Raw genomic sequence first — 22290 nt, forward strand, 5'->3', positions numbered from 1 at the left:
CTAAATAAGTCTGAGAAACTAAATGACATAAATTTAAGTCACGAGTGTAGCAAAAAGCACTGCAAATTTTTTTTTTTTTTTTTTGTTACATCTCATAATTCTATGATAGATTAGGCAACATATTTAGCAGATAGCAGTTAACCATTGTGAATATCATTCTGTAGCTTACTTCCTTCTCATTCAAACCAGTGTTTAGTATTTAAAGATGTTTCTTGTGCTATAGGTTAGGCTTTTAGGTTTTAAAAGGAATCTTGTGTGTGCTGAGTAGCCAGCGTGCGCGTGCATACAAGCAGTGACACTAAACTGCAAGTTTTCTACCGATACAATAGCTCTTAAAATCTTATTAGGTAATACATTGATGGTGTTGTCTTCCCCTTCTTCTAATATGATCTTGCTTTCCATCACTTGCTAAATAGTCTGAGAAACTAAATGACTTAAATTTCAGTCACGATTGTAGCAAAAAGCAGTGCAAAAATTACTGTTACATTTCGTAATTCTATGATAGATTAGGCATCATATTTAGCAGATAGTGTAGTGTCTTGGACGGTGAGAATCGACTTGTCTACGAGCCATTAACGCCCTCTAGCGATATCATGGCCTAAAGGACTGAGCACACCAGAGGAACTGCCCCAAAATGGGGCTCAGCAAAGAGAGTCTCGGAGCAGCTAATGAACCTGGTGCTAATTCTGTGGTCACCACAGACAAGGAGGACTCAGGAAGATGCTCAGATCTCCAGGAAATGATGAACATCAGGGAAGAGATGGAAGCCTTCATTTTTAATGACACAAACAAGATAAACAATGGACAAAAAAGATTCATTCTAGGGAAGCTATCTGAATACGACCAGATACTAAAGAAGTATCAGATGGAGATCCTAGAACTCAAAACAGAGTTAAGGTGCGTGAAGACCCTGAAAACAAAAGCTTCATCACAGGTCGAAAGCTATGCCAGCAAGGCAGCTGCAAAACCAGCACTTAAACAACAGCCCATAAAAACGCAACATTCGAAAGTGCTAATGATCAAGCCAGCAGAAGGTTATCAAAAAACTGGAGAGGAAGTGGAAGAAACTGTAAGAAACCTTATTTCAACATCGCTGAAGGATGTTCGCATATCAAGATGCAAGAAGACCAGAGGAAATGGCATTGTCCTCGAAGTCCCTAATGACCAGGATGTTGATAAAATCAGGAAGTGTGGTGAAGTCACACAATCTGGATTAACAGTCTCAGATCCAAAGAGGAGAAATCCGAAGATAATAATCTTTGATGTTCCGAGGAACACAAATGAGGAGGAATTGAAAATGGAATTATATGAGAGAAACCTCGCAAGACTTAACATTCAGAGGGAGGAGGTTATGGAGGGTACCAAGGTACTGTTTAAGACTGGTCCAAGAAACAGGGAAGAGACAAACCTAGTGCTGGAAGTTAGAACTAAGGTGTGGAACAGTCTATCTGAACAAGGTCGCATATACATAAATTGCACCTCTCACAAAGTGCAGGACTATAACAATATAAGCAGATGCTTTAAATGCCAGGGTCATGGACACACAGCAGCAAAGTGTAAGAATGCAGAAACTACCTGTGGCCACTGTGCAGAATCAGGACACACTTTCAAAGAATGCACAAAAAAGAACCAACAGGCCCAATGTGCAAACTGCAAGCGTGTGAAGAAGCCGCATACTCACGCAGTGACTGATAAAACATGCCCAGAATACATTAGGATCAAGACAATACAAAACAGTAGAATTGACTATGGACAATAACAACAATGGAGTGCCACAACGAGGAAGAAGAATGCAGACAGGAACACAGTACAGAGACATAAAAATACTACAGTTAAATGGGCAAAGAGCAAGAATAGTTCCAGACCAACTGGCGCACCGAATCCTTGAGGAAAACATAGATGTGCTATTGATCCAAGAGCCCTACTGTCTCAATAACATGGTAGGTGGATATCCATCAGACTTCCAACTTATGTACAACTCTAAAGATGGTCCACCAAAGGCAGCAATAGCAACCAGATCTCAAGTGATAACAGCTATGCAGCTGACAAATTTCAGTACTACTCACATGGCTGTCGCCAGCATTAACGGAGAATTTGGGGAAATGTACATAGCCAGTATATACTGCCAATATGGGGCACCTATAGACGAATTCCTGCAAAAATTAGACACTCTCCTGGATCAGCTAGAAGGGAAACCAGTCATAGTAGGACTGGACTCGAACGCAAACTCACCAGTCTGGCATAGCTCCATGACCGATGAAGCAGGCAGAATGCTTGAAGACTTCATCGCACAGAGAGGACTAATAGTGATGAACGAAATGTCAGACCTCACAACATACTGTGGCCCAAATGGACAAAGCAACATTGATGTGACAATCTGTACTCCCCCAGCAGCCAGAGCCCTGTGCAACTGGATGATTCATGAGGAATGGACATCAAGTGACCACAGGGCTATAACATACAAAATCAAAGCACCCCAAAGGAGGAGAGAGACAGTGAAATTGGCGACATATAACACAAACTTCGCAAAGTGGACCATCTTTGACAAACAGCTTGTCAAGTCCACAGAGAACTGGCCACAGGGAACAAATGGTGTAAATGGAATGGCTACCAGACTGCAGGAAGCTATCTATGAATCCTGCAACAGATCCATGAGAAAGCGAACTCGTGTGCAGAACCCAGTTCCATGGTGGAGTGCAACTCTTGCTGACTTGAGGCGTGACACCATATCTGCACGACGTACATTACAGCGAACACGGAGAAGCAACAACCAGACTGCGACAGAAGAAGCAAAACAGCACTATAACAGGACGAAAAACAAATATAACAAAGAAATCGTCCAAGCCAAAGAGAAGATGTGGAAAAAGTGGGTATCTGACTGTGATCAGAATGACCCCTGGGCCATAGTGAAGAAAGTAATCCGGCCAAAACGCGGCACAGTAAATGTACAGAGTAACGTAAAAGTCACAGACCAGACTACAACAATCACATGGAAGGAGACTATAAAGTCATTGCTACAGAGCCTGCTTCCTGACGACAATGCAGATGAGGACACTGTCGAACAGCAGGTGGTGAAGATGGCCAATGAGGATTATGAAAACAGTGACATAGACCCCGAATTCACGCCAGAGGAAATAGGGACTGCTATAAAAGCCTGTAAACCAGGCAAAGCGACAGGCCCAGATGAAATTGACGACAAAATAATAAAGAGGGTCTGGTACACGTGTCCCCATCTTCTGGTGGACCTATATAACAGCTGTCTGCAGGAAAGAAAGGTCCCAGATGAGTGGAAAAAGGGTAATGTGTGTATTCTGCTCAAATCAGAAGAAAAACCCAGGGATGAGCCAAAGTCATACCGCCCAATATGTCTGCTCCCTATCATAGCGAAGGTCTTAGAACGCCTACTTGTAAATCGCCTTGACAAGTTGTATGACGAATCAGGGCTCAAGGCCCCAAACCAGTTTGGGTTCCGTAAAGGTGCCTCAACTGAAATGGCCATTAGGCAGCTCCTAAGCAACGTTCAATGTGATGAAAAGTATGTAGTGGTTATCTTTGTGGACATAGCAGGTGCCTTTGACAACCTCTGGTGGCCTAGTGTCATGAGACACCTAAGAGAAATCCAGTGCCCTCGTAACCTCTATGATCTGATGGTGGACTATTTTAAGAACAGAACAGTTATAGTTAATAATAGGGCCGGATGTGTAGAGAAAACAGTCACCAAGGGATGCCCACAAGGCTCCATTTGTGGCCCATTCCTATGGAACCTTGTTTTCGACGAGATAGTAAGCGAAAAGGAGGGTGATCAATGGACAAAAGTGGCATACGCTGATGACCTAGCCGTTATCGTTAGGGGACAGAGCCGTAAACAAGTAGAAGACCGAGCAATGCAGGCCCTAAAGGAGGTAAGCGAATGGACCAAAAAGAACAAGCTAGGGATATCTAAACATAAAACAGTAGCCATGACCGTCAAAGGCAGTTTTGACAGGAATAGACCGCCAATAATCCCATTCGAGGGGGGTAACAGAAAGTTCGTCTCAGAGGCCACATACCTGGGTGTAACCCTTGATGAAAGACTCCTTTTCACACCACATGTGAAAAACATCCAGAGAAAGCTAGGTGCCATCTCAGGCTTGCTATTGAGGGTTACTAGAACAGAGCGGGGCCTGCAAAAGAAGTCCCTAAAGCTGATATACCAGGGCTTATGCCTCTCTGTCTGTAGATACGGTGCAGCAGCATGGGCACATCGCACAAAGCACAGGTACGTAAAAAGGATACTGGACGCAATACAAAGGCCATTTCTATTGCAGATGACCAAAGCTTGCAGGACAGTGTCAACTGATGCCCTGCAGGTGTTAACGGGAAGCTTGCCACTGGACCTAGAGGTAGTGAAGGCAGCCTTGCTATACAACGCAAGACATGAGGTGGTTGGCCTGGTTGCTGGGTTCCAAGCTCCAAGAAACATCGCTGGGCAAAATCCTAGATGTAGTACTAAAAAAAGAATAGAGTGTATGTTGCAGGAGGAGTGGCAGAACAGATGGAACCAGGGACTGACTGGAAGGGAAACATACAACTGGGTACCAGATGTGGGAATGTGGCAGAAAGGCTGGCGGAGGGCGATAATCCCACCATACTCCCTAACCTGCCTGCTGACAGACCATGGGCTGAAAAAGATCTGCGACCTGGGCATAGAGGAAAGCACCAGATGTACATGTGGTGAAGAAGAAGACACAAACCACATACTCTACACCTGCACACAATATGCAGAGCCCAGAGGTAAGCTCATTGAGGCAGTGGGACCTGAATCCTTCAGGAGTAAACAAACACTGCTCCAAACAAAGGAGAGCTACTCAGCAATCAGATCATTTGCTGAGGAAGCTTTTGACATCAGAGAAGTTACCATGATCCTCAGTGACTTGGCTTAAAATATCCAGCTTCTCTGGATATTCAGAACAGCGACCAAAGAAATCATGGGAACGTTACTGGTAAAGCACAGAAGGACACCCATGATTCCGAAACAGCCCTGATATCTCGCGCACTTGGAGGAGTCATGGCTGAGTGTGGAGGGGTGACGAGCTGCCTCTCAGAACCACCGATGATGCCTCTACATGGATCCTGGGACACCAGTGGCGAGAAGGGTATGTCGGAGGGGAAAAGGAACAAACATATTGACTGAAACTGGCCGAGATCCTGGGCAACAGCATGTGGGCGTGGCCAGCCTGGTGACTACAGGTTGTCCCCCTGTGCACCTCCTTATTACGAACATGCTGTAAGTGGATGCTATACTGCTGATGAATAGGGTCGCCATCAGCAGTGGCGGCGCCGCCTCCACGTGGTTCCCCGTGGGCACCCAATAGGGTGGCTAAAGGCGCTCTTCAAATGGAAGGTCCATTCCCCCAGAAAGGGGGTAGTTTTTCCGAGCTGGTTCCCCTCGTTGTGGTGGAGTTGGGTAGTGGATACATGGGTTGGATTTGAAGGGAGTATGAGCGTAGGCTCGGGTATCCCTGACGATAATCCACCTCTGGCAAGGGGTAACCCGACCCAGAACAGCTATGTACAATACTGTCCCTATACATGAGCTGCGAGCTGTACCACGTACAAGCTACAGACGCGATCGCATTGCTCACTGTACGGATTCCCATGCGGAGCGATCAGCTAGGAAGCGCCCCATCCATGTCGATACCCGTGGGCGTTGCACTCACAGTCGCAAAAAACGTTGGGCAAATATATTTCTCGGAAGAGTAACGACAGTCCGAGCCTCCTGCGTGGGAAGAGTCTTTCTAGGCCCTGACCCACGGGAAGGGTGTAGCTTCCCCCATCCCGGACATTTGACGTCGTCACACTGCCGGTATTGACTAATAGACTGATTGCTGATAATCATTTGCCATACACTGGGGGAAACGGCCGACAGGGGTAGCAACATAGTGGAGCCGCAGTGTCACTAATGTACAGAGATAGAACAGTTTCGACTGGAACCAGAGTAACCGTATACACGGCACTGATTAGTAATAGATGCAGAGTCATCAGAATACAGATAATATATACAACCATCCCTATACATGCTGAAAGACTCTGCACACAATGAGAGCCACACGTCAGCCAGACACTCTTATCACACACTACTCTCTGCCTGACACAGGCACACACACAATATCTAACCACCAGCATGGAAGAACATCCAGTGCATCCTCTCCGCCACATTACACAATCCACACTATCATAACCAGACCGGGAGGTCCACCCAGAAAACAGAATATCCCACCCTTCCGACATACGCCATTGCTCAGCTAAGCCACGCACACCCACACATGTACTACACAGGGTGCACCCAACATCACAATTCTGCCTCCTGTCACAGCACACAAACAATGGCAGGAATGAAAGACACAGGTCTGCCACAACCATGGAATCGGAGCCCCGCCTGTCATGAGCCAAAAGTGCATCCTGACGTGACAAATCGGATGATGCCGCAGGCATCCACTTACGATAATCACTATCAACGAACCTGCCGCCCCCCCCCCCCAATACACCTTTCCTTACAACAATGTGTATCTGAACCTAAGCTATATTGTACCTTAACCTAACCTATATCGTACCTTAACCTAAGCTATATTGTACCTTAACCTAACCAATATCATACCTTAACCTAACCTATATCGTACCTTAACCTAACCTATATCATACCTTAACCTAACCTATATCGTACCTTAACCTAACCTATATCGTGCCTTAACCTAACCTATATTGCGCCTTAACATAACCTACATTGCGCCTTAACCTAACCTACATTGCGCCTTAACCTAACCTACATTGCGCCTTAACCTAACCTACATTGTGCCTTAACCTAACCTACATTGTGCCTTAACCTAACCTACATTGTGCCTTAGCCTAACCCATGTTGTGCCTTAACCTAACCTATATTGCGCCTTAACCTAACCTATGTTGCGCCTTAACCTAACCTATGTTGCGCCTTAACCTAACCTATGTTGCGCCTTAACCTAACCTAAGTTGCGCATTACCCTAACCTATGTTGCGCCTTAACCTAACCTACATTGTGCTTTAACCTAACCTACATTGTGCCTTAACCTAACCTACATTGTGCCTTAACCTAACCTACATTGTGCCTTAACCTAACCTACATTGTGCCTTAACCTAACCTACATTGTGCCTTAACCTAACCTACATTGTGCCTTAACCTAACCTACATTGTGCCTTAACCTAACCTATGTTGCGCCTTAACCTAACGCACGTTGCGCCTTAACCTGCTCTGTAATTGTTATGCGACTCGTTAAATTAGTGTAGTGTTGCCTAACCGCAACCGTCGCAATATAGTTTGTTGCGTGTATGTGGGCAGACGTAGTGTGTTGTGACACCTGACACAGGCATGCAATACTCGTTGAAGTTGCAAATGGCGATGGACGTCTACATTTGCTGGTGACGTTACGCAAATGAACAACTGGTAACCCGTTGTGGTGCGGTTGTTCTCGCTAGAGGTGAATCAGTGATGGCGACGATCGGTTGAGCTATTAACCGGTTGTTTCAGCGATATCCACCATGCCCACGAACGTGAATGGCATCTGGGTGTGAAGCGATACGCGGCGGTGGCTGGGTGGGACCGTCCCCCGCCGGTGAGGGGGGGCCGCGTGGCGTGCTGGCAGCGCGCTGCGTGGGCGGACGCGCTACAGCCGGCTGGTGGGGGCAGCCAGTGGCAGGCGCGCCGGCCAACGGACGCGGCAGGCGGAGCAGCTGCGCGCCGGCGCACCCTGCGCGCGGCGCCGTGCGGCCAAAGTAGGTCCTCGCGGGCCCGGTGCGAAGCGCGGTGGCCATCTGCAGTGTGCTGGTCGATTGAGGACTGTGTGCGCTGAGGATGCGCCGCCGCCCGGCGCTCGGCGCCGCGACGCCGTCTGCTGCTCGGTCGCCCCAGCAGTTGTCGCAGGTGGTTTGTATCGCAGCTGAGCGGACGTGTTGGCGCGTGCGCTGTGCTGGGAGAGTTTGCTTCGGCACCCAAGTGGGGCTTTTGTCCATCTGTGGCGCTGGCGTTGGAGCTGCCGGTCACCGTAGGTGGCGCGTGTTGTCTCCCGCCGGCAATGCCACGACAGCACGCTCCCGGGCCTCTGTCAGCTGCGGCAAGCTCAGTTGGGAGCACGGGTGGTCGCACCTAAAGCGTCTACTCGCCTAGCTCCGGGTGATTGCGCCTCTCTCGAACCCGACCAAGTACTTAGGACGGCGCTGCGCGCCGCCGGGACCTGAGAGGGTTTCGAGGTGTATTGTGCAGGGGAGCTCAGCCTCCTCCTGTTTGCAGAATAATTGAGCGGACGCTTGCGTGTTCGTGCGGGCCCCCGGGACACACTCCCGGGCGGCCGGCTGCTCAGCTCTAGTTGACGCAGCTCCCTGGTTGATCCTGCCAGTAGTCATATGCTTGTCTCAAAGATTAAGCCATGCATGTCCCAGTACAAGCCGCATTAAGGTGAAACCGCGAATGGCTCATTAAATCAGTTATGGTTCCTTGGATCGTACCCACGTTACTTGGATAACTGTGGTAATTCTAGAGCTAATACATGCAACCAGAGCCCCGACCAGAGATGGAAGGGACGCTTTTGTTAGATCAAAACCAATCGGTCGGCTCGTCCGGTCCGTTTGCCTTGGTGACTCTGAATAACTTTGGGCTGATCGCACGGTCCTCGTACCGGCGACGCATCTTTCAAATGTCTGCCTTATCAACTGTCGATGGTAGGTTCTGCGCCTACCATGGTTGTGACGGGTAATGGGGAATCAGGGTTCGATTCCGGAGAGGGAGCCTGAGAAACGGCTACCACATCCAAGGAAGGCAGCAGGCGCGCAAATTACCCACTCCCGGCACGGGGAGGTAGTGACGAAAAATAACGATACGGGACTCATCCGAGGCCCCGTAATCGGAATGAGTACACTTTAAATCCTTTAACGAGTATCTATTGGAGGGCAAGTCTGGTGCCAGCAGCCGCGGTAATTCCAGCTCCAATAGCGTATATTAAAGTTGTTGCGGTTAAAAAGCTCGTAGTTGGATTTGTGTCCCACGCTGTTGGTTCACCGCCCGTCGGTGTTTAACTGGCATGTATCGTGGGACGTCCTGCCGGTGGGGCGAGCCGAAGGCGTGCGACCGCCTCGTGCGTGCTCGTGTGTCCCGAGGTGGACCCCGTTGAAATCCTACCAGGGTGCTCTTTATTGAGTGTCTCGGTGGGCCGGCACGTTTACTTTGGACAAATTAGAGTGCTTAAAGCAGGCAAGCCCGCCTGAATACTGTGTGCATGGAATAATGGAATAGGACCTCGGTTCTATTTTGTTGGTTTTCGGAACCCGAGGTAATGATTAATAGGGACAGGCGGGGGCATTCGTATTGCAACGTTAGAGGTGAAATTCTTGGATCGTCGCAAGACGAACAGAAGCGAAAGCATTTGCCAAGTATGTTTTCATTAATCAAGAACGAAAGTTAGAGGTTCGAAGGCGATCAGATACCGCCCTAGTTCTAACCATAAACGATGCCAGCCAGCAATCCGCCGCAGTTCCTCCGGTGACTCGGCGGGCAGCCTCCGGGAAACCAAAGCTTTTGGGTTCCGGGGGAAGTATGGTTGCAAAGCTGAAACTTAAAGGAATTGCCGGAAGGGCACCACCAGGAGTGGAGCCTGCGGCTTAATTTGACTCAACACGGGAAACCTCACCAGGCCCGGACACCGGAAGGATTGACAGATTGATAGCTCTTTCTTGATTCGGTGGGTGGTGGTGCATGGCCGTTCTTAGTTGGTGGAGCGATTTGTCTGGTTAATTCCGATAACGAACGAGACCCTATCCTGCTAACTAGTCGCGTGACATCCTTCGTGCTGTCAGCGATTACTTTTCTTCTTAGAGGGACAGGCGGCTTCTAGCCGCACGAGATTGAGCAATAACAGGTCTGTGATGCCCTTAGATGTTCCGGGCCGCACGCGCGCTACACTTAAGGAATCAGTGTGTCTTCCTAGGCCGAAAGGTCGGGGTAACCCGCTGAACCTCCTTCGTGCTAAGGATTGGGGCTTGCAATTGTTCCCCATGAACGAGGAATTCCCAGTAGGCGCGAGTCATAAGCTCGCGTTGATAACGTCCCTGCCCTTTGTACACACCGCCCGTCGCTACTACCGATTGAATGATTTAGTGAGGTCTTCGGACTGGTATGCGGCATTGACTCTGTCGTTGTCGATGCTACCGGAAAGATGACCAAACTTGATCATTTAGAGGAAGTAAAAGTCGTAACAAGGTTTCCGTAGGTGAACCTGCGGAAGGATCATTACCGACTAGACTGCAAGTCTTTCGATGTGCGTGTCGTGTCGCGCAACACGCTACCTGTACGGCTCGCAGTAGCTGTGCGCCGCGTGCGGAACCACGCGTTCGTCTCAAAACTAACAGCAATGTTGTGTGGTACGAGCGCTGAAGCGCTGGAGCGGCTGGCCTGCGGCACCTGGCGCCTGGCGCCGGTTTTGAATGACTTTCGCCCGAGTGCCTGTCCGCTCCGGTGTGGAGCCGTACGACGCCCATCGGCCGTGAGGCCGTTGGACACTGAACGCTGGAACAGGGGCCGCCACACGCCTCAGTCCCGCCTATGCAACTGTCTTGAAAGAGACAGTGGAAACTATGAAAAGATCACCCAGGACGGTGGATCACTCGGCTCGTGGGTCGATGAAGAACGCAGCAAATTGCGCGTCGACATGTGAACTGCAGGACACATGAACATCGACGTTTCGAACGCACATTGCGGTCCATGGATTCCGTTCCCGGGCCACGTCTGGCTGAGCGTCGGCTACGTATACTGAAGCGCGCGGCGTTTGCCCCGCTTCGCAGACCTGGGAGTATCGTGGCCGCCTGTGGGGCCGGTCGCGTCTCCTTAAACGTGCGATGCGCGCCCGTCGCCTGGCGGTTCGCACACCGGTACTTACTCGGTAGCGTGTACAGCCGGCTGGCGGTGTGGCGTGCGACACCTCGTACAACGACCTCAGAGCAGGCGAGACTACCCGCTGAATTTAAGCATATTACTAAGCGGAGGAAAAGAAACTAACAAGGATTCCCCCAGTAGCGGCGAGCGAACAGGGAAGAGTCCAGCACCAAACCCCGCAGGCTGCCGCCTGTCGTGGCATGTGGTGTTTGGGAGGGTCCACTACCCCGACGCCTCGCGCCGAGCACAAGTCCAACTTGAATGAGGCCACGGCCCGTAGAGGGCGCCAGGCCCGTAGCGGCCGGTGCCAGCGTCGGCGGGACCTCTCCTTCGAGTCGGGTTGCTTGAGAGTGCAGCTCCAAGTGGGTGGTAAACTCCTTCTGAGACTAAATATGACCACGAGACCGATAGCGAACAAGTACCGTGAGGGAAAGTTGAAAAGAACTTTGAAGAGAGAGTTCAAAAGTACGTGAAACCGTTCTGGGGTAAACGTGAGAAGTCCCAAAAGTCGAACGGGTGAGATTCACGCCCATCCGGCCACTGGCCTCCGCCCTCGGCAGATGGGCCCGGCCGCCCGCGCGGAGCAATCCGCGGCGGGGTCGTGTCCGGTTGCCTTTCCACTCGCCGCGGGGTGGGGCCGTTCCGGTGTGCGGTGGGCCGCACTTCTCCCCTAGTAGGACGTCGCGACCCGCTGGGTGCCGGCCTACGGCCCGGGTGCGCAGCCTGTCCTTCCGCGGGCCTCGGTTCGCGTCTGTTGGGCAGAGCCCCGGTGTCCTGGCTGGCTGCCCGGCGGTATATCTGGAGGAGTCGATTCGCCCCTTTGGGCGCTCGGGCTCCCGGCAAGCGCGCGCGGTTCTTCCCGGATGACGGACCTACCTGGCCCGGCCCCGGACACGCGCCGCTGTTGGCTCGGGATGCTCTCGGGCGGAATAATCGCTCCCGTCAGCGGCGCTTCAGCTTTGGACAATTTCACGACCCGTCTTGAAACACGGACCAAGGAGTCTAACATGTGCTTGAGTCATTGGGCTGTACGAAACCTAAAGGCGTAATGAAAGTAAAGGTCTCGCCTTGCGCGGGCCGAGGGAGGATGGGGCTTCCCCGCCATTCACGGGGCGGCGGCCTCCGCACTCCCGGGGCGTCTCGTCCTCATTGCGAGGTGAGGCGCACCTAGAGCATACACGTTGGGACCCGAAAGATGGTGAACTATGCCTGGCCAGGACGAAGTCAGGGGAAACCCTGATGGAGGTCCGTAGCGATTCTGACGTGCAAATCAATCGTCGGAGCTGGGTATAGGGGCGAAAGACTAATCGAACCATCTAGTAGCTGGTTCCCTCCGAAGTTTCCCTCAGGATAGCTGGTGCTCGTACGAGTCTCATCCGGTAAAGCGAATGATTAGAGGCCTTGGGGCCGAAACGACCTCAACCTATTCTCAAACTTTAAATGGGTGAGATCTCCGGCTTGCTTGATATGCTGAAGCCGCGAGCAAACGACTCGGATCGGAGTGCCAAGTGGGCCACTTTTGGTAAGCAGAACTGGCACTGTGGGATGAACCAAACGCCGAGTTAAGGCGCCCGAATCGACGCTCATGGGAAACCATGAAAGGCGTTGGTTGCTTAAGACAGCGGGACGGTGGCCATGGAAGTCGGAATCCGCTAAGGAGTGTGTAACAACTCACCTGCCGAAGTAACTAGCCCTGAAAATGGATGGCGCTGAAGCGTCGTGCCTATACTCGGCCGTCAGTCTGGCAGTCATGGCCGGTCCTTGCGGCCGGCCGCGAAGCCCTGACGAGTAGGAGGGTCGCGACGGTGGGCGCAGAAGGGTCTGGGCGTGAGCCTGCCTGGAGCCGCCGTCGGTGCAGATCTTGGTGGTAGTAGCAAATACTCCAGCGAGGCCCTGGAGGGCTGACGCGGAGAAGGGTTTCGTGTGAACAGCCGTTGCACACGAGTCAGTCGATCCTAAGCCCTAGGAGAAATCCGATGTTGATGGGGGCCGTCATAGCATGATGCACTTTGTGCTGGCCCCCGTTGGGCGAAAGGGAATCCGGTTCCTATTCCGAAACCTGGCAGCGGAACCGATAAAGTCGGGCCCCTCTTTTAGAGATGCTCGTCGGGGTAACCCAAAAGTACCCGGAGACGCGCCGGGAGATCGGGGAAGAGTTTTCTTTTCTGCATGAGCGTTCGAGTTCCCTGGAATCCTCTAGCAGGGAGATAGGGTTTGGAACGCGAAGAGCACCGCAGTTGCGGCGGTGTCCCGATCTTCCCCTCGGACCTTGAAAATCCGGGAGAGGGCCACGTGGAGGTGTCGCGCCGGTTCGTACCCATATCCGCAGCAGTTCTCCAAGGTGAAGAGCCTCTAGTCGATAGAATAATGTAGGTAAGGGAAGTCGGCAAATTGGATCCGTAACTTCGGGATAAGGATTGGCTCTGAGGATCGGGGCATGTCGGACTTGGTAGGGAAGTGGGTCAGCGCTAACGTGCTGGGCCTGGGCGAGGTGAGTGCCGTAGGGGTGCCGGTAAGTGCGGGCGTTTAGCGCGGGCGTGGTCTGCTCTCGCCGTTGGTCGGCCTCGTGCTGGCCGGCGGTGCAGGATGCGCGCGCCTGCGCGGCGTTCGCGCCCCGGTGCTTCAACCTGCGTGCAGGATCCGAGCTCGGTCCCGTGCCTTGGCCTCCCACGGATCTTCCTTGCTGCGAGGCCGCGTCCGCCTTAGCGTGCTCCGCCGGGGGCGCGCGGGTGCGCGGATTCTCTTCGGCCGCCATTCAACGATCAACTCAGAACTGGCACGGACTGGGGGAATCTGACTGTCTAATTAAAACAAAGCATTGCGATGGCCCTAGCGGGTGTTGACGCAATGTGATTTCTGCCCAGTGCTCTGAATGTCAACGTGAAGAAATTCAAGCAAGTGCGGGTAAACGGCAGGAGTAACTATGACTCTCTTAGTGTAGCCTCTTGGATGGCACCCTGCTCCAGCCGCCACCTGCCATCCCTGGTCTGCTGGACTTCTGGGCGGACCTCTTCACTAAGAAGCCCATCTCCACCGCGGGCTTCATTCGTGACCGCCTCCTCCCGCACTCGGAGCCTGTCGCTCTTGAGTGCCTATGGGGGCCGGTCACACATGAGGAGGTCGCCGCCGCGTTGCCGCCCAGGAAATCAGCGGCCGGGCCGGACGGCCTTACCCCAGCGGAGTTGCGGCGCCTGCCGCACGAAGTCCTGGTGAAAGTGATGAATCTCTTCCTTCTGGCCCGCGCCCTTCCGGAACGCCTGCTTCGCGCGCGGACGTCCCTTCTCCCGAAAACGGCTGCACCAACATCCCCCGCTGACTTTCGCCCCATTACGGTCTGCTCGGTGTTGGCGCGGACCTTTCACAAGGTTCTCGCGTCACGCCTGATGCGTGCATGTGCTGTGGACGAACGTCAGCGGGCATTCATCCCTCGGGATGGGATGTTGGAAAACACGTTCATCCTGGACACTGCTCTCACCGACGCAGTTCGCTCCTGCCGCTCTGTCTTTGTGGCATCGATCGACGTATCTAAGGCATTCGATTCGGTAGATCATGCTGCCCTTCGCCCTGTGCTGAAGGCGCATGGCCTGCCGGATTGCTTTGTCGAGTATGTCGAGCGAAAACACGTTCATCCTGGACACTGCTCTCACCGACGCAGTTCGCTCCTGCCGCTCTGTCTTTGTGGCATCGATCGACGTATCTAAGGCATTCGATTCGGTAGATCATGCTGCCCTTCGCCCTGTGCTGAAGGCGCATGGCCTGCCGGATTGCTTTGTCGAGTATGTCGAGCGGTGCTACGAGGGCAGCACGACAGTGATAGCGGACGGCGCCGGCGTGGGCGTGTCTGTGCAGCCAGCACGGGGCGTTCGCCAGGGCGATCCCCTCTCCCCCCTCCTGTTCAACTTTGCGGTGGACTACGTTTTAGGCCAACTGCCCTCTCACATCGGAGCTCGGATCCTCGGTCGCAGAGTCAACGCTGCGGCCTTTGCAGATGACGTCTTGCTGTTTGCAGCGACCCCGAGGGGCTTGCAGTCCCTCATCGACGCAGCTACCGCAGCCCTCGCCCACCTGGGGCTGCAGATCAACGCCCGGAAGTGTTTCACCCTCGCCTTAGTCGCGTCAGGGCGCGAGAAGAAGGTGAAGGTGGACAGCAATGTCACCTTCACAGCAGGCAATACCACCATGCCTGCCCTGCGTGTGGGTGAAACCTTCCGGTACCTGGGGCTGCAATTTTCCACGGCGGGTCGCTGTGTCTTCAATCCACGTCGCCACCTGGTGGAGCAGCTTGACGTCATCTCCCGAGCTCCGCTGAAGCCGCAACAGCGCCTCCACGCCCTCACCAACATGCTTCTCCTTGGCCTGTACCACGGGCTGGCCCTCAGCTGCACCCGGGTGGCTGCCTTGAAGTCGGCCGACGTCACCATCCGGGCCGCCGTCAGGAGATGGTTCCGCCTTCCGGCGGACACCCCCCTGGGATACTTCCACGCTCCTGTTGCCCAGGGGGGCCTCGGCATTCCATCTTGCCGATGGATGGGTCCAACGCTTCGTCGGTCCCGTCTCCTGGCGCTGAAGAAGATAGGGCCAGCCTGCGACGGTGCAGGCATGGATGAGGTGCAGCGTGAGATCGAGGTGCTGGAGCGCCACCTAATGTGGGAGGGCCACCTCCTCAAATCGTCAACGCAGGTTGGGGAAATGTGGGCGGCGCGCCTACACATCGCCATTGACGGTGCGGCGCTGTCATCCTCTGCCGCCGTCAGTGGCCAACATCAGTGGGTCGCCGACACCAGTCGCCTGCTATCTGGGCGTGAATACATCGACGCCCTCCGCGCCCGCATCAACGCCTTCCCTACGAAGGCACGGCGCATTCGCGGGCGGGAGGCGGACACCAGATGCCGCGCGGGGTGCCAGGCCGTGGAGACCGCCAACCACGTACTTCAGGCTTGCTTTAGGACGCACGGGTCCCGGGTCAAGCGCCATGACGCTGTAGTGCGTTATGTTGCCCGCGGACTCGCGCAGAGGGGCTTCAATGTCTCCGTGGAGCCCCACCTCCGAACACCTGAAGGCATCCGCAAGCCTGACGTGGTGGCGGTCAAAGACGGCATCGCCCGCGTGGTTGACGCCCAGATAGTCGGAGACCATCTCCGGCTCGACTGGTGTCATTCCCAGAAGGCGGCCTACTACGACACGCCGTCCATCCGGCGTGGCATCTCCAACCTGCACCGTGACGCTGAGGAGGTGATTGTGTCCACCGCGACGTTGAACTGGAGGGGTGTATGGTCTCCAGCGTCGGCGAGGGATCTCGCCGCCTTAGGCTTCCGACCCCGAGAACTGGCGGTGCTGAGCACCCGTACACTACAGAGCTGCTGCAAAAGTTACAAAATTTTCGAGCGTATGACGGCTCCTAGCCCGAAGCAGCGTGTCGGCGTCGGCTAGGCTGCTGGTTATTTTCTTCGCCTTGACTCCTGGGGCCGATCCACAGGAGGAATAATCCGTCTTTGTTCTTCCTTCTTTGTGTTTTTAATTTGTGTTGTTTTTCCGCACCTATATATGTATATGTATGTTAGTTTTAAACTTTTCTTGTGGTATCGCCCTGTAAGTCCCCACCTCGGTGGTGGACATGGCGAGAAACACCTGCCACACACAATATGTATATGTATATAAGTGTTATTCAATTCTTTGAATAAAGACGGCTAATGAATAGCCAAATGCCTCGTCATCTAATTAGTGACGCGCATGAATGGATTAACGAGATTCCCGCTGTCCCTATCTATTGATTGGCTATTAGGCAAGTGTTGGGTAGTGTGGATTGTGAGGAAAAGTATGTGGTAGTAATATTTGTAGATATAGCAGGGGCCTTCGATAACTTATGGTGGCCTAGTGTTATGAGGCGTCTGAGAGCAATCCAGTGCCCGCGTAATTTGTATGACTTAATGGCAGATTACTTTAAAAACCGGAAGGTTATGGTCCAAAATAGGGCTGGCAGTGTAGAAAAATTGATCACAAAGGGTTGTCCACAAGGCTCTATTTGCGGTCCTTTCCTGTGGAATCTCGTCTTTGATGAGATTGTGATTGAAAAAGAAGACGAGCAATGGACAAAAGTGGCATATGCGGATGACCTCGCAATCATCATTAAGGGTCAGAGCAGGAAACAGATAGAGGACAGAGCAAAAATCGCGCTGGGTGAGGTAAGCAGATGGACCACCGAAAACAAGCTAGGGTTATCCAAACAAAAGACGGTTGCCATGACCATCAAGGGCAGATTTGATAGTCACAGACCACCAACAATTCCTTTCGAGGGAGGAAATATCAAGTTCGTTGCAGAGTTTACATATCTTGGTGTAACTCTGGATGAAAGACTCTGGTTCACACCTCACATGAGGAACATCCAGAATAGATTAAGTGCTGTCTCAGGTTCCCTTTTGAGGGTAACTAGAACGGAGTGGGGTCTGCAGAAAAAGTCTTTAAGGGTAATCTATCAGGGCTTGTGCCTCTCTGTTTGCAGATATGGTGCAGCTGCATGGGCAGACCGGACGAAGCACCGATATGTCCAACGTATAATTGAGTCAATTCAGAGGCCATTTCTGTTACAGATGACCAGAGCTTGTAGGACTGTGTAGACGGAGGCCTTGCAAGTACTAACAGGATGCATGCCGCTAGACCTGGAGATAGTGAAAGCAGCCTTGCTGTACTATACTCGACATGGTGTTGCTGGCTCGGTTGCAGGGTTCCAGGCTCCAAGACCCACTGCTGGGCAAAGCTCTAGACGTGATACCAGCAGACAAATAGACATCATGTTGCAGGAGGAGTGGCGGAATAGATGGAACCAGACAGAGAAGGGTAGGGAAACCTACGCCTGGATACCAGATGTGGGAATGTGGCAGGCAAGTTGGCAGAGGGCGACGATTCCACCATACTCCCTAACGTGCCTGTTGACTGACCACGGTCTGAAAAAGAAAATCTGCGACCTGGGCATTGAAGATGACGCCAGATGTACATGTGGTGAGGAAGAGGATTCCAATCCCATCCTCTTCACCTGTAAGCAGTACGCTGAGCCCAGAAGTCAGCTTATACAAGCAGTAGGACATACATCCTACCACAGAAAGGAAACTCTGCTCCAAACAGTAGAAACTTTCTCAGCAATAAAGGCATTTGCTGAGGAAGCATTTGAGATCAGGGAAGTAGCGAGAATCATCAGTGAAGCAACCTAAGGAAATGTACAGTAAATAGTAGGAAACGATTGCGACCCAGTACAAGAACCAGTACCAATTGGAAAATAACATTTTCCTTGACCCATGATTCCGAAACAGCCCTGACATCTCGCGCACTTGGAGGAAACATGGCTGAGTGTGGAGGGGTGACGAGCTGACTCTCAGAACCACCGATGATGCCTCTACATGGCTCCTGGGACACCAGTGGCGAGAAGGGAATGTCGGAGGGCAGAAATACCAGTACATGGACAGGAACTGGCCGAGATCCTGGGAAACTGGTGATCAACAGCATGTGGGCCTCGCCAGCCTGGGGGCTCAGGTTGTTCCCTGAGCACCTCCGTAAGTACGATTATGCTGTATGTGGATGCTATACTGCTGATGAAAAGGGTCGCCATCAGCAGTGGCGGCGCCGCCTCCACATGGTTCCCCGTGGGCACCCAAAAGGGTGGCTAAAGGCGCTCTTCAGATGGAAGGTCCATTCCCCCACAAAGGGGGTAGTTTTTCCGAGCTGGTTTCCTTCGTTGTGGCGTAGTTGGGTAGTGGATGCATGGGTTGGACTTGAAGGGAGTATGAGCGGAAGCTCGGGGATCCCTGATGATAATCCACCTCTGGCAAGGGGAAACCCAAACCAGAGCAGCCATGTACGATACTGTCCCTATCTATGCTATGGGAAATCGGTCTGCGTGGCGCCTCCCGGGGAAGGTGTGTTGCCTTCCATAACTGGGTTAAAACCGCCAGGAGACCCTCTGATTCCCTGAATTCGACGATCGCATCAGGGCTCGGAGGAACCTGAGTGGGGCGGGGACCGTAATGTCCAATCCCGTGGCTTTGTCGTGGCCCCATAGCTCAGTAACCCCCTTGATGGCGTGAAGCTAACACCGGATGGGCCGTCCATGCATGACGTTAAAAAGCTAGCCCTTAACTGGGTGCAACCCACACTGGTCCGCACTGGCCCACCGTGAATTATCAAAAGCGGTGGGTGAGACATGGTCGGTCATGATCCCCCGGTACGTGTGGAGACCCTCCGGGGAACGTAACTCGGGTTTGAGTGCCGCACCATCTCGTTGATGTCAAACTCCACGTATAAGACCCGGACTGACTTCTTTCACACCTTCCGGGCTGCGTTGATAGGTGTGGGTTGTCGTTGTGTCAAGGCAGGACGTAAAACTCCCGTCCTGGCAGGACGTTAAATGCCCCCAACCCAAGCGAAAGCAAAGGGTGCATGGCGCAGGGGGAGCTGCGCTAGAAGGGACACAACACCTGTCCCTGCACAGGGCACAACAACACCGGTGCCCTGTCTTCCCACGGTCACAGTTGCTGGGGAGGGATCGCGGCCTGAGCCGGCAAAGGCACATCGCCGTGAACGGGACGTCCCAGACACGTTCCGCCAAGCCAGGGCGTGGTGACATGTCCCTGGCTAGGTTAGATGGGGCCAGACCCCCAAACGTCTGGGGGACCGACCCAGCACCTGGGTAGGGCTGGGTCCTTGGCCTGATGGTGGAAACTCGGCCTATTAGGGGGCGAAGGCCGAGAGGTGAATCCGCCTCTCCGGAATGCGGTGGGCATTTGCCGGGGAGGGACGGGTGAAATCTCCAGTGATGTGATCGTGGAAGGGGACTAGTACGCTGGAAACGGCGCGCTAAACCCAGCAGCTCATAAGGCTCTTGGTCAGGGGGCGGGACTGGTGAGCGAGCTGCAGATAGCCTCCCCCCATGCCAGAGAGGCCGGTCCGGGGAAAGAGATGGGCCTCCACACTTTGTCATTCTTCTGGAATAATGGCTGAAAATATGGAGAGTGATTATGCGCATGCGGAGCAAGATGCTCCAATAGGAGAATTTGATGAGATGAGTGTCGCGGAGCGACACGCGTATTTCTTGCGTCTTTTCGACAGAAGCGTTAAGCATGGGAAGATTAATACAGAGCAGATTAGGGCCATTAAGGAGAACATAGCCACCTGGGCTCTGGCTCATGCTAGGCTCGAAGGTCAGTATGCTGAAATAAAAGAAGAAAATGAAAGGATGAGAAAAGAACAACAACAACCTAAGAAGTCATATGCTGCAGCTGCAGCTTTGCCAGTACAGCCGAAACGGACTGTACAAGAAACAATAAAAATTAATTTAGAAAAAACCGTTCCCACAGTATTTGTGAAACCAAAGAAAGGTGAAGACGTACGAAAGGTAAAAGAACGATTTGAAAAGAGTGTAAATCCCCGGACTGATAAAATAAAAATAAACCAAGTTAGGACAACTAGAAACATACTGATAGTGGAACTAGCCTCTCCTGAGGATAGTGAAAAATTAATAAACAACCCAAAAGTGAAGGAGAACTTCACATGTGAAAAACCGAGAAAACGAAGACGCCTTAAGATGTTATATGATGTCCCCTCGTATATGACAGTTGACGATGTCACGGACTGTGTATACGAACAGAATTTTGAAGACAAAATGACTCGAGAAGAGTTCCTGGAAAAATTCAAGCCAAGATTTAAGGCAGGCCCGCGAGACAGATCAACTGTACACCACGCAGTGGAGATAGCCCCCGACCTTAGAAAAGAAATAATTAAGACGAACAGACTGTACATAGGGTACAATGCGATACCCACAAAGGACTATACGGCACTGGAAAAATGTTCCAAGTGCCAGGATTATGGCCATGTGGCAAAATACTGCACATTTGAAGCACCAGTATGTCACAACTGTGGAGAGGACGGTCATGACAAAAGGAATTGTAAACAAACACCTGTCTGCATCCCCTGTAAATACAGAAAGAGAACCTGCCACACTCCAGGGAAGGAGTGCCTAATGTATAAATTACTGATCCAAAGACTGATACAAAGAACCGATTATGGCGACTAGTTATAACATAACAAAACATAAATCACCTAGTAAGTCGCTAAGGGATGCGAATAGGTGGAGAAAATTAAGATCATCTCATCTGTCCTTGGACGACTGTACTGGGGTGGAGGGGAGGTCTTATACTGTTACAGGTGCACCAGAGCAGCGCGAGATGGCGGCTTCCTCCTCCCAGGCGGGGTCTGTCCTGGTCCTTGGGGAGGGGCAACTGGTGACGGCGGCTGCCGAGGCGACGGAGGGAAGTGTGTGCACTCTCCCAACTCCACCGGTGCAGCTGCTGACATCGGACCCCTCCTGCCGGGCCGAGACCGCCCCGGCTGCTGGGGGATGCCCGCCGCCTATGGCGACCACAGAGGCGAAAGAGGGGAGTATTTATACTCTCCCGGTTCCATTGGTGCAGCCAGAAACGACGGAAGCCTCCTGCCAAGCCGGGTCGTTCCTGGCGGCCAGCAGGCGGCCTCCAACCAAAATGGCCGAGGAGGTGGAGGAGGGGAGTACTTATACTCTCCCAGTCCCACCAGTGCGGCCACTGACAGCCAACTTCTCCTGCCAAGCCGGGTCCTTCCTGGCTAGGAGAAGTCTACCAGCTTCACTTATGAAGGCAGAGGAAGGTGCGGCGCGAGACTCCCGTTTGGCTGGGGTCCCCCTAGCCTTGGAGACGACGCCGCTGGTGACTCCAGCAGAAGACACCGAAAATTGTCATTTAATAGTCAGTGTGCACGAAGTAGATAATAAACAATTAACTCTTGGTGATGGTTCTTTGGAATTAAAAGTAGATAACAAAACTGTAGCAGAACTAGCTGGTGATGGCTCTGTAACTGTAAATACACCTAAATACAACACATGCCCGCAAGGGAACATATATAATATTTGTAGTGAAACATTGCAGCTTGGTAGGTTGGAGAACCAGACATTGATGATGGCTGCCCTGAGGCAGTTGGTCAGAACTGGGCACCCGAGAGGGAACAAGATCACATTTCCAACTCTGGAGGACGTAGACTGCGTCCAGCTAGCGGCGGTGAATATTCCCCAAGATTATGAACAATTAAAAGAACTAGTCACTAAAGTATACGAGAGGCGGGGAAGGAAATTTGATCTTACGAAAACATATAATGAACTTGTCAAGATGTACGGGAGAATAACATATGATCCTGCTGAGACCTGGCCGAATAGCATGGTATATACCAAATATCCGGACGATTATTAAGTGCTACCAAGTCAATGCAATGAAAAGCTCCCTAGTCATGCAGGAGCTGTGTAGGCTTTCTGAAGAAAACAAAATAGATGTAGTACTAATACA

The 22290-nt window shown here is 52.4% G+C and overlaps 2 non-coding genes across 2 annotated transcripts; both read left to right on the forward strand.

The window, feature by feature from the left end:
* The first annotated feature begins 8385 nt into the window (after positions 1-8385).
* On the forward strand, positions 8386-10294 carry LOC126476946 (small subunit ribosomal RNA). Its single transcript, XR_007587377.1, has one exon. It is a non-coding gene; the product is annotated as a small subunit ribosomal RNA (ribosomal RNA).
* A 351-nt stretch (positions 10295-10645) lies between these two features.
* LOC126476252 (5.8S ribosomal RNA) lies at positions 10646-10800 on the forward strand. The gene has a single exon (XR_007586811.1). It is a non-coding gene; the product is annotated as a 5.8S ribosomal RNA (ribosomal RNA).
* Positions 10801-22290: the final 11490 nt, after the last annotated feature.

This window comes from Schistocerca serialis, chromosome 4 (genome assembly GCF_023864345.2).
Source record: "Schistocerca serialis cubense isolate TAMUIC-IGC-003099 chromosome 4, iqSchSeri2.2, whole genome shotgun sequence".
NCBI classification, from domain to species: domain Eukaryota; kingdom Metazoa; phylum Arthropoda; class Insecta; order Orthoptera; family Acrididae; genus Schistocerca; species Schistocerca serialis.